Below are 9,177 nucleotides of genomic sequence, written 5' to 3'. Positions count from 1 at the left end.
ACTGATTTGTGCTTTATTTTAGTACTTGACCAAATCTGAGCTGGACATAGAAGTCCTGGACTAGAAGAGGTATGATTGTGTTCTTTTCACTTGTCCATCAGAATCTGGACTAGATAATGGCAGTCATGATGACATTTGAGGAGATGTGAAAGTGAATAAAGCTTTTTAACAGCCCACTCAAAGGCTTTCATAAAAAAGAAGAAGAAGAAGAAGAAGAAGAAGAAGAAGAAGAAGAAGAAGAAGAAGAAGAAGAAGAAGAAGAAGAAGAAGAAGAAAATAAAGAAAAGAAGCTTTGACACCCATGCCATTGCTTTTGTGGCAATTATGACTGCTACTATATTTGACTTTGGCCATTACAACTCTGGCCATTGCAGTTTTCTTAAATTTGTCTATTTTCTTCCCTTGTATCATGCTATAGTATGTTCTCCATATAGAAGCCAGGAATGATCATTAAAAAAAATGTCAGGTAATTTTATTCTCCTCTTCGAAGCCTTCCATTGACTTTCCATTAAATTTAGAATAAAATATAGATTCCTTATTTCCATCTTCAAGATGTTATAGGAACTGGCCCATAATTTTCTCTCTGACCTTATCCTGAACCAATTTCCTCTTCATATACTGTGCTCTAGGTACACTGGCCTTTTACTGTTCCAAAAATGTGTAGAATTCTTCCTTATCTCAGGATTTGGCACTGGTGGGTCCATTTACTTGGCAAGTTCTCTTAGACCTTCAGGGCTGAATTTATCTTTGTTTACCTTTTGGTTTTCTGTCTCTCTTTGAACTAGATAGAAATATATGCTATGCACTTGTATATCTCATTGGCTGGTATAACTCTGGTGCCTAAAAGACTACTGGGTAAGTCTCAACAAACACTTTAATGAAAAAATAAAGACCTCAAAAGTAAATGGAGTAGAATATAGTTCGTCTAAGGCTAGTTGGGAGGGCATGAGGCTGGGCAAGTGTATTCCAAATTACTGACTATATTATCTTTTTCATGAATAAAGCTTTACTTCTTTGAATCTTGAAAGATTTGTAGCCTTCAAGATTTCCTTCTTAAAATGCAAATAGTCTTGTAAGTTCATTTAGCAAATCAACTCATATTTTGGTTCTTAGTGACCACCTAGGGAGAAATAGGATATAGGATGTGCAAGTGCCAGAGTTCCAGGAGTGAGGGTTAAAAAAACAAACAGAACCAAAAGGCAAAGGGCAACAGGGAGAAAAAATAAGGACAAAAAAGATGAAAAGGTGGTGGGAGGGGAATTACATTAGAATTTGGTCTAGAGTGGGAATACTTTTTTGTTTCTCAATCTACAGGACCAGTGACATTGTTGACAACTTGTACTTTATATTTCCAAATATCAGAACGTTTTTTAAAAGAAGATTCTTTTTTTTTTTTTTTTTTTAAAAAGAAGATTCTTTAAATGCATATTTTTTTATGGTTACAAATATATTAAGAAACAAGGGAAACCTATGCATTTTAAGTTAAGAAAATAAAAGGTGGAAGCAACGATTACATAAAACAATGCATGCTGCTCAGCATGAGTAGTAGAAGGAAAAATTTGGTGTCTTATAATGTTGCAGTTACTATGGTGACAATGCATTTTTAATGGCACCATTAAATGGTAGTATAGCTACTTGTAACTAAGGAGTTCTGAATAGTCACAGCTGTGTTGTTTGGAGCTTACATTTCTTTTCTTAAGGATGGTCTATAAAGACTTCAAAATAAAAGTGTTATATAACAGAACACCAATTTGCTATATAATATATGTGCTTTTTAGAAATAGAGAGGACTTTAGAGAATGTTAGTTCTCCCATTACACCTCACACAAACACACACAGTGAAAACCCATGTGTGTACATGCTCTGCAGATAAAAACCTGGAGAAAAAGATTAAGTAGCTTTTTCAGCTTGTTTAGCTAGTGACAGAATTAGGTTGAGAGCTTAGGTTTTCTGACTCCTAAAATAGTTTCTTCCTACCTTTTCACACTGCCTTTCCCCAACACAATAGTACACACAATATACTTAAAATTTTCACATATCAAAATTGATAAGAAATGGCAGTGAGTTTATATCATCCTATTGGGTTTATAAGGTAGTTAGGACCCATATGAAAGGGAAATGAATGAGTAATGTAATTTAAAGAGTCTAGATCAAATTCAAGAGGTCCATAAACCTTTTAAAATTGTTTGCAAATATGTCTTTGCGTATGTTCATTTTTCTAATGATAGTTTCATCACATTCTCAAGGAGTTTGTGACTTCTCCCCAAATAAGGTTTTTCCCCATTTAGGATATCAAAATATTGTAAAAAAAGAAAAGTGGATGACATACTGAGAGCAATATTTATGGGATAAAAGAACAATATCCTCAATTTATAAAAAGCACATATGCATCAAGCAAAACATCAAGACCCAGTTGAAATTAGAGTAAAAGAAGTGAATGGAAAATATGCACACACAAAGTACAAATAGCTAATAGAAATGAAATTTATCTATTTTCATTATTCAGCAATAAAATGCAGATTGAAACAATAAAATTTTTTATCATTTTCACCCAAGTTAGCACAGATTAAAAGCAACTATGATAATATCCTATGGGGTGAAGAGATGGTGAAATAAACAGGTTCTTCTACTAGTACTAGAATTATAAATTTGGGCAAAGGTTTTGTAAATCAAATTAGTAATTTGATTTAAGAGCCTTAAAAATGTTCATAACCACTAATTCAAATTCTAAGGACATAGTTCCATTCTAAGGCAATAATAAATGCTCACTAAAATTTGTGTATAAAAATTACTTCTAGTGTCATTCAAAAAGAAAAAACATATGGAAGAGCACATATACTGAACACAGGGTAAGAACCTAATAAATTGTCTTATAAATTTTAATAATGATATGAAAAAATCTCGTGATATATTTAAAACACTGAGACTTAAAATATGCTTGTACAATATAATTTTCACTATATAAAAAGTTAAAAAATATCCTAAAACCCTAATTCAAAGGAACTTATGCACCCCTATGTTCATAGCAGCACTGTTTACAATAGCTAAGTGCTGGAAACAGCCTAAGTGCCCATTTGTAGATGAGTGGATCAAAAAACTGTGGTGCATTTACACAATGGAACACTATGCAGCAGAGAGAAAGAAGGAACTCCTGCCACTTGCGACAACATGGATGGAACTAGAGAGAATTATGCTGAGTGAAATAAGCCAGGCAAAGAAAGAAAAATACCATATGATATCACCTAATACAGGAAACTAAAGAACAACATAAACAAATGAACTAAATAGGGCAAGGGGCAGAATAACAGTCAATAGGGAAAAAAAAGTTACAAAATAGTAGAAGGAGGCATACTAAAATGTAAAATGGTTATCATCTAGTTATGGAGTTATTTAGTTTTGTTTTCATTTTTGTATTAGTATGTTTTCTCAAATTTCTATAGTAAATTTATGTATTATCAGAAATCAAATGAAAGTTTTTTAAAGTTTTGCTGAACTTTGTTCTTATATTACCTCAGTTATTCTGACTTGGCAAAAAAAAGTGTTGTCCTAAAAAATGGTAGAAACTAGAAAGACATCTTTGAAAAAATTCTTAATAAAATGAAATAAAATTAGACTTTGTTTCTTTATTTAAAAATTATCTATGTATTCTATTATTTGGGCCAGATGCTTGGGAAACACAGATGAAAAACATTGTTCATGCCATCACAATTTATGGTCTTTCCAAGAAAGATAGATATGTATTAACCATACTAAAATAGCTCATGAGTACCTTGTAATATGGAAACATGAAGGAAGAAATGATGCAGTCTTACTGAGGAAGTAGAGGGAGTGGGTGATATTTGACTCCAGTCTTGAGTAATGGGTCATAATGTGGGCAGAAGTGAAAGAAACTTCCCCACAAAGGGAAGGGGATGTGTTAGCATGGAACATGAGAGGGCAGTAGTATTTAAAAAACAGGTCTCTTCAGTTTGGCTAGAAAGATAAAGGCCAGCTATTGAAGGGCTTTGGTAAGATATCTGGACCTTATTTTGTATGATAAGTATAATACAAAGGGGTCATGAAAGTCACTGAATGAGTCATTAAGTCAATGATCAAATTTCATCAGCTAATGAATGTGTAAAGGAATAATTTTGACCACACAATAGAAATAATGATTCAGGTACTCTGTCCCTTACTCGCCGTCAATGGCCTACCTCGCCACTCTCACGCCCCGCTGCCGCCTCGCAGAAATGCTTCGATTACACAAAGTCCTTCGAAAGATTCGGCCAGTGTCCAAGGCACTGGCTCCTCATCTCACTTGGGCTTATGCCAAAGATGTAAAATTTGGTGCAGATGCCCGAGCCTTAATGCTTCAAGGTGTAGACCTTTTAGCTGATGCTGTAGCCGTTACTATGGGGCCAAAGGGAAGAACAGTAATTATCGAACAGAGCTGGGGAAGTTCCAAAGTAACAAAAGATGGTGTGACTGTTGCAAAGTCCATTGACTTAAAAGATGGATATAAAAATATTGGCGTTAAACTTGTTCAGGATGTTGCCAATAATACAAATGAAGAGGCTGGTGATGGCACCACCACTGCTACTGTCCTGGCGCGCTCTATTGCCAAAGGAGGCTTTGAGAAGATTAGTAAAGGTGCTAATCCAGTGGAAATCAGGAGAGGTGTGATGTTAGCTGTCGATGCTGTAATTTCTGAACTTAAGAAGCAGTCTAAACCTGTGACAACCCCTGAAGAAATAGCTCAGGTTGCTACAATTTCTGCAAATGGAGACAAAGAAATGGCAACATAATTTCTGATGCAATGAAAAAGGTTGGAAGAAAGGGCGTCATCACAGTAAAGGATGGGAAAACACTGAATGATGAATTAGAAATTATTGAAGACATGAAATTTGACCAGGGTTATATTTCTCCATACTTTATTAATACAGCAAAAGGTCAGAAATGTGAATTCCAAGATGCCTATGTTCTATTAAGCGAAAAGAAAATTTCTAGTATTCAGTCCATTCTACCTGCTCTTGAAATTGCCAGTTCTCACCGCAAGCCCTTGGTCATAATTGCTGAAGATGTTGATGGAGAAGCTCTAAGTACACTTGTTTTGAATAGGCTAAAAGTTGGTCTTCAGGTTGTAGCTGTCAAAGCTCCAGGTTTTGGTGACAACAGAAAGAACCAGCTTAAAGACATGGCTATTGCTACTGGTGGTGCAGTGTTTGGAGAAGAAGGATTGACTAAATCTTGAAGATGTTCAGCCTCATGACTTAGGAAAAGTTGGAGAGGTCATTGTGACCAAAGATGATGCCATGCTCTTGAAAGGAAAAGGTGACAAGGCTCAAATTGAAAAACGTATTCAAGAAATCATTGAGCAGTTAGATATCACAACTAGTGAATATGAAAAGGAAAAACTAAACGAACGTCTAGCAAAACTCTCAGATGGAGTAGCTGTGCTGAAGTTTGGTGGGACAAGTGACGTTGAAGTGAATGAAAAGAAAGACAGAGTAACAGATGCCCTCAATGCTACACGAGCTGCTGTTGAGGAAGGCATTGTTCTGGGAGGGGGCTGTGCCCTGCTTTGGTTCATTCCAGCTTTGGACTCATTAAGTCCAGCTAATGAAGATCAAGAAATTGGTATAGAAATTATTAAGAAAGCACTCAGAATTCCTGCAGTGACTGTTGCTAAGAATGCAGGTGTTGAGGGATCGTTGATAGTTGAGAATATTATGCAAAGTTCCTCAGAAGTTGGTTATGATGCTATGCTTGGAGATTTTGTGAACATGGTAGAAAAGGAATCATTGATCCAACTAAGGTTGTAAGAACTGCATTATTGGATGCTGCTGGAGTGGCCTCTCTGTTAACAACTGCAGAAGTTGTAGTCACAGAAATTCCTGAAGAAGAGAAAGACCCTGGGATGGCTGGGATGGGTGGAATGGGAGGTGGTATGTTCTAATCCTGGAACAGTGCTTTACCATCATTAGTGAGAACTTTCAGAGGAAGTTCAAGGTGGTGCTCCTTACCTAGAACTTCAGAGAAGTCAGTTGAAGGACATGACTGAAGAAAAGGCTGGCTGGTGTTTAAGAAAATCACTATAACCATCAGTTACTGGTTTCAGTTGACAAACATAAAATGGTTTACTGCTGCCATTGTCCATGCCTACAGATAATTTATTTTTTTTTAAAGTATATTTTATTGATTATGCTGTTACAGTAGTTCCAATTTTTTCCCCTTTACTCCCCTCCACCCAGTATCTCCCTCCCCCAGCATCCCCCCCCAAGTCCATACCCATGGTTCGTAAAAAATAACTATCCCTCCCTCTCAGATATTAAGACCCTTTGTAATCTTGTAAAGGACAATGGGCGAAGGTCTCAAGCTCCTCTAGCTGCTTCAAGCTGGACATGGTCGTCGTCCTACCTACCCTTGGGTCCAGAAATCCCTAATAAGAGTGGGGGTGTGGAGGGGAGGGTGGCCTTCCCACATGGGGAAGGATCATGCAGACTCCAGGTCAGTTGGCTGTCTCCGGACAACGGCGTGCTTGGTTTAGCAGGCTGGCATCCTTGTTGTGTTCTGGGGGCAACAGATTTGGCAAAAAGGGTTAAAAAGCATCATTCAATCCATAACTACTAGGTGGCAAAAGGCAGGGATTAATTTTTCAATGTTCCACATTAGGAGAAAAAAAAAAAAAAAAAAAAAAGGGCTTCTTTGGAGGAAGGTGTGCTAGGCACATCTCTCCTGTCCAAAACCCTTTTGCCCATTTTATTTAGTTTGGGCTGAGGGAAATAGTTTATGTTTCCCCCCTCTCAGACCTCTGGGCCCTTTCTGTCCAAGCCATTAGGATAGAAAAGAGAATTCAGTTTTAAAGTGAAGCCCACAGACCACCCCATTCTTCACCAACTCAGCCATTTAGTTCAGCCAAACTGTTGAGTCTCCGGAGGCAGCGCTGCAGAGAGGATTAAGTGAGGCTTATGCGTACAGACAATCACTCAGGTAATGCGGTCATAGGCTTATGCCCTTTGAAAACAGAAAACACATGTTAATTTATGTAACATAACCAACAAAAAAGTCTCTAAATCTGTAAGACTGTCTTATTGGGAAGACATACAGTTGCAAGGCACTTGACATTCTACTTGCCTGCAACTTGAATCTCTTTGGTGATATCACAGATATGGTTTAATTTTCAAGTGAAACCATTTTTTAAATGAGAAGAAACTTTTAAGACGGTTAGCTGCCCTACTTTACAGTCTGCCACTGATCATTGTGATTTTCCCTGAATACTGATTTTTCTCCCTAAGATTACTCTCCTTGTCTTTAAAGGGACTACATTAAGTCCATTTTTAATTTATCCTGTTCATTTGCATAAGCATAACAAGAGCAGCAAATGATCACTTATGATCTTTAGTTCTGTTTTGCTGGAACTTACCCAAGGAACATTTAGGGTGGCCCTCAGTCTGCTCTTCAGTGCACAGAAGCTGGGCCACATACCTGGCATTCATCCTTGCCTGTACACACCTGTCCTTTCCAAGTCTTTCTGGTTTTCCATTGTGCCTTAAGGTCCCTTCTAGCCATCTTTCAGGAAAACAACCTTCGTTCCTTCCCTGGAGAGATTGCTGTGGACCGCACAACCAACCATGGCAGCAGGCCTTTTATCTCGCGGGCTTTTATTACCTTTGAAAGTCATTCCCAGTTCCTTAGGGCTTTTTGGTAACAACATGAGCCCAAGCATGTCTCCTTTAGGCTTGACATTCCAGTCAAAGGCTTGTTCAGAAAAAGGAACCTCTATTAACAACTGGTCTTATTAGGTCTATGCAAAGAAACTTAAGTCATTACTTACTTGTTTAGAATGCCAAACTCTGGAGAGATCAAATAGGGAGAAAAATATACAACGTGAAGGAAAATCTTTGTCCTAATATTCACTGAACTGGCATTTCCATTCTTCATATTTTCATTTTCCCCCACTAAAAAAATTTTTTTTTGTTTGTTTTTCCATTACAGTTGTCTCACTTTTTTTTTTTTTCCCCTCTTGCTTCCCTGTATCCTGCCCCTCCCTTCCCCCACATTCAGTCCCCACTCAGTTGCCCATGTCTGTGGGTCATTTATACATGTTCTTTGATTTTACACTTCCCCTTCTTACCCCCTTTTCTCCCTCCCCCCTCCCCCCTTGTTACTGTTAGTCTACTCCTTGTTTACATACCTCTGGTTCAATTTTGCTCGTTTGTTTGTGTTGTTCATTAGTTTCCTGTAATAGGTGACAGCATAACGTATTTTTCTTTCGTTGCCTGGCTTATTTCGCTAAGCATAATTCTCTCTAGTTCCATCCATGTTGTTGCAAATGGTAGAAGTTCCTTCTTTCTTTCTGCTACATAGAACTCCATTGTGTAAATGTACCACAGTTTTTTGATCCACTCATCTACAGATGGGCATTTAGGTTGTTTCCAGCACTTGGCTATTGTAAATAGTGCTGCTATGAACATTGGAGTGCATAGGTTCTTTTGAATTGGTGTTTCAGGATTTTTCGGATATAATCCCAGTAATGGAATTGCTGGTTCAAAAGGCAGTTCCATTTTTAGTTTTTTGAGGAAATTCCAAACTGTTTTCCATAGTGGCTGCACCAGTCTGCATTCCCACCAGCAATGCACCAGGGTTCCCGTTTCTCCGCATCCTCTCCAGCACAAGTTGTTTGTTGATTTGTTGATTATGGCCATTCTGACTGGTGTGAGGTGGTATCTCATTGTGGTTTTTATTTGCATCTCTCTGATGGCTAGTGATGTTGAGCATATTTTCATATGTCTATGGGCCCTCTGTATGTCTTCTTTGGAGAAGTGTTTGTTCAGGTCCTTTGCCCATTTTTTAATTGGGTTGTCTGTCTTCTTGGTGTTGAGTCGTATGAGTTCTTTATATATTTTGGAGATCAATCCCTTGTCTGAGATGTCATTGGCGAATATATTTTCCCATATGGTTGGTTTCCTTTTCATCTTGCTGATGTTTTCTTTAGCTGAGCAGAAACTTTTTAGTTTGATGTAGTCCCATTTGTTTATTCTTTCCTTTATTTCCCTTGCCTTAGGAGATATATCAGTGAAAATGTTGCTACGTGGGATATCTGAAATTTTCCTGCCTATTTTTTCCTCTAGGACTTTTATGGTGTCACGGCTTACATTTAAGTCTTTGATCCATTTTGAGTTTATTCTGGTGTATGGT

At 37.6% G+C, this 9,177-nt stretch overlaps 1 pseudogene; it reads left to right on the top strand.

Annotated features, from left to right (window-relative positions):
• The first annotated feature begins 4,226 nt into the window (after positions 1-4,226).
• Positions 4,227-5,935, top strand: LOC150002817 (60 kDa heat shock protein, mitochondrial pseudogene; annotated as a pseudogene).
• Positions 5,936-9,177: the final 3,242 nt, after the last annotated feature.

Source organism: Furipterus horrens, unplaced genomic scaffold, assembly GCF_987537825.1.
Source record: "Furipterus horrens unplaced genomic scaffold, mFurHor1.1.pri manual_scaffold_8, whole genome shotgun sequence".
NCBI classification, from domain to species: domain Eukaryota; kingdom Metazoa; phylum Chordata; class Mammalia; order Chiroptera; family Furipteridae; genus Furipterus; species Furipterus horrens.
Note: the sequence above shows the minus strand (reverse complement) of the source record. Positions and strands in the feature narration are given on the sequence as shown.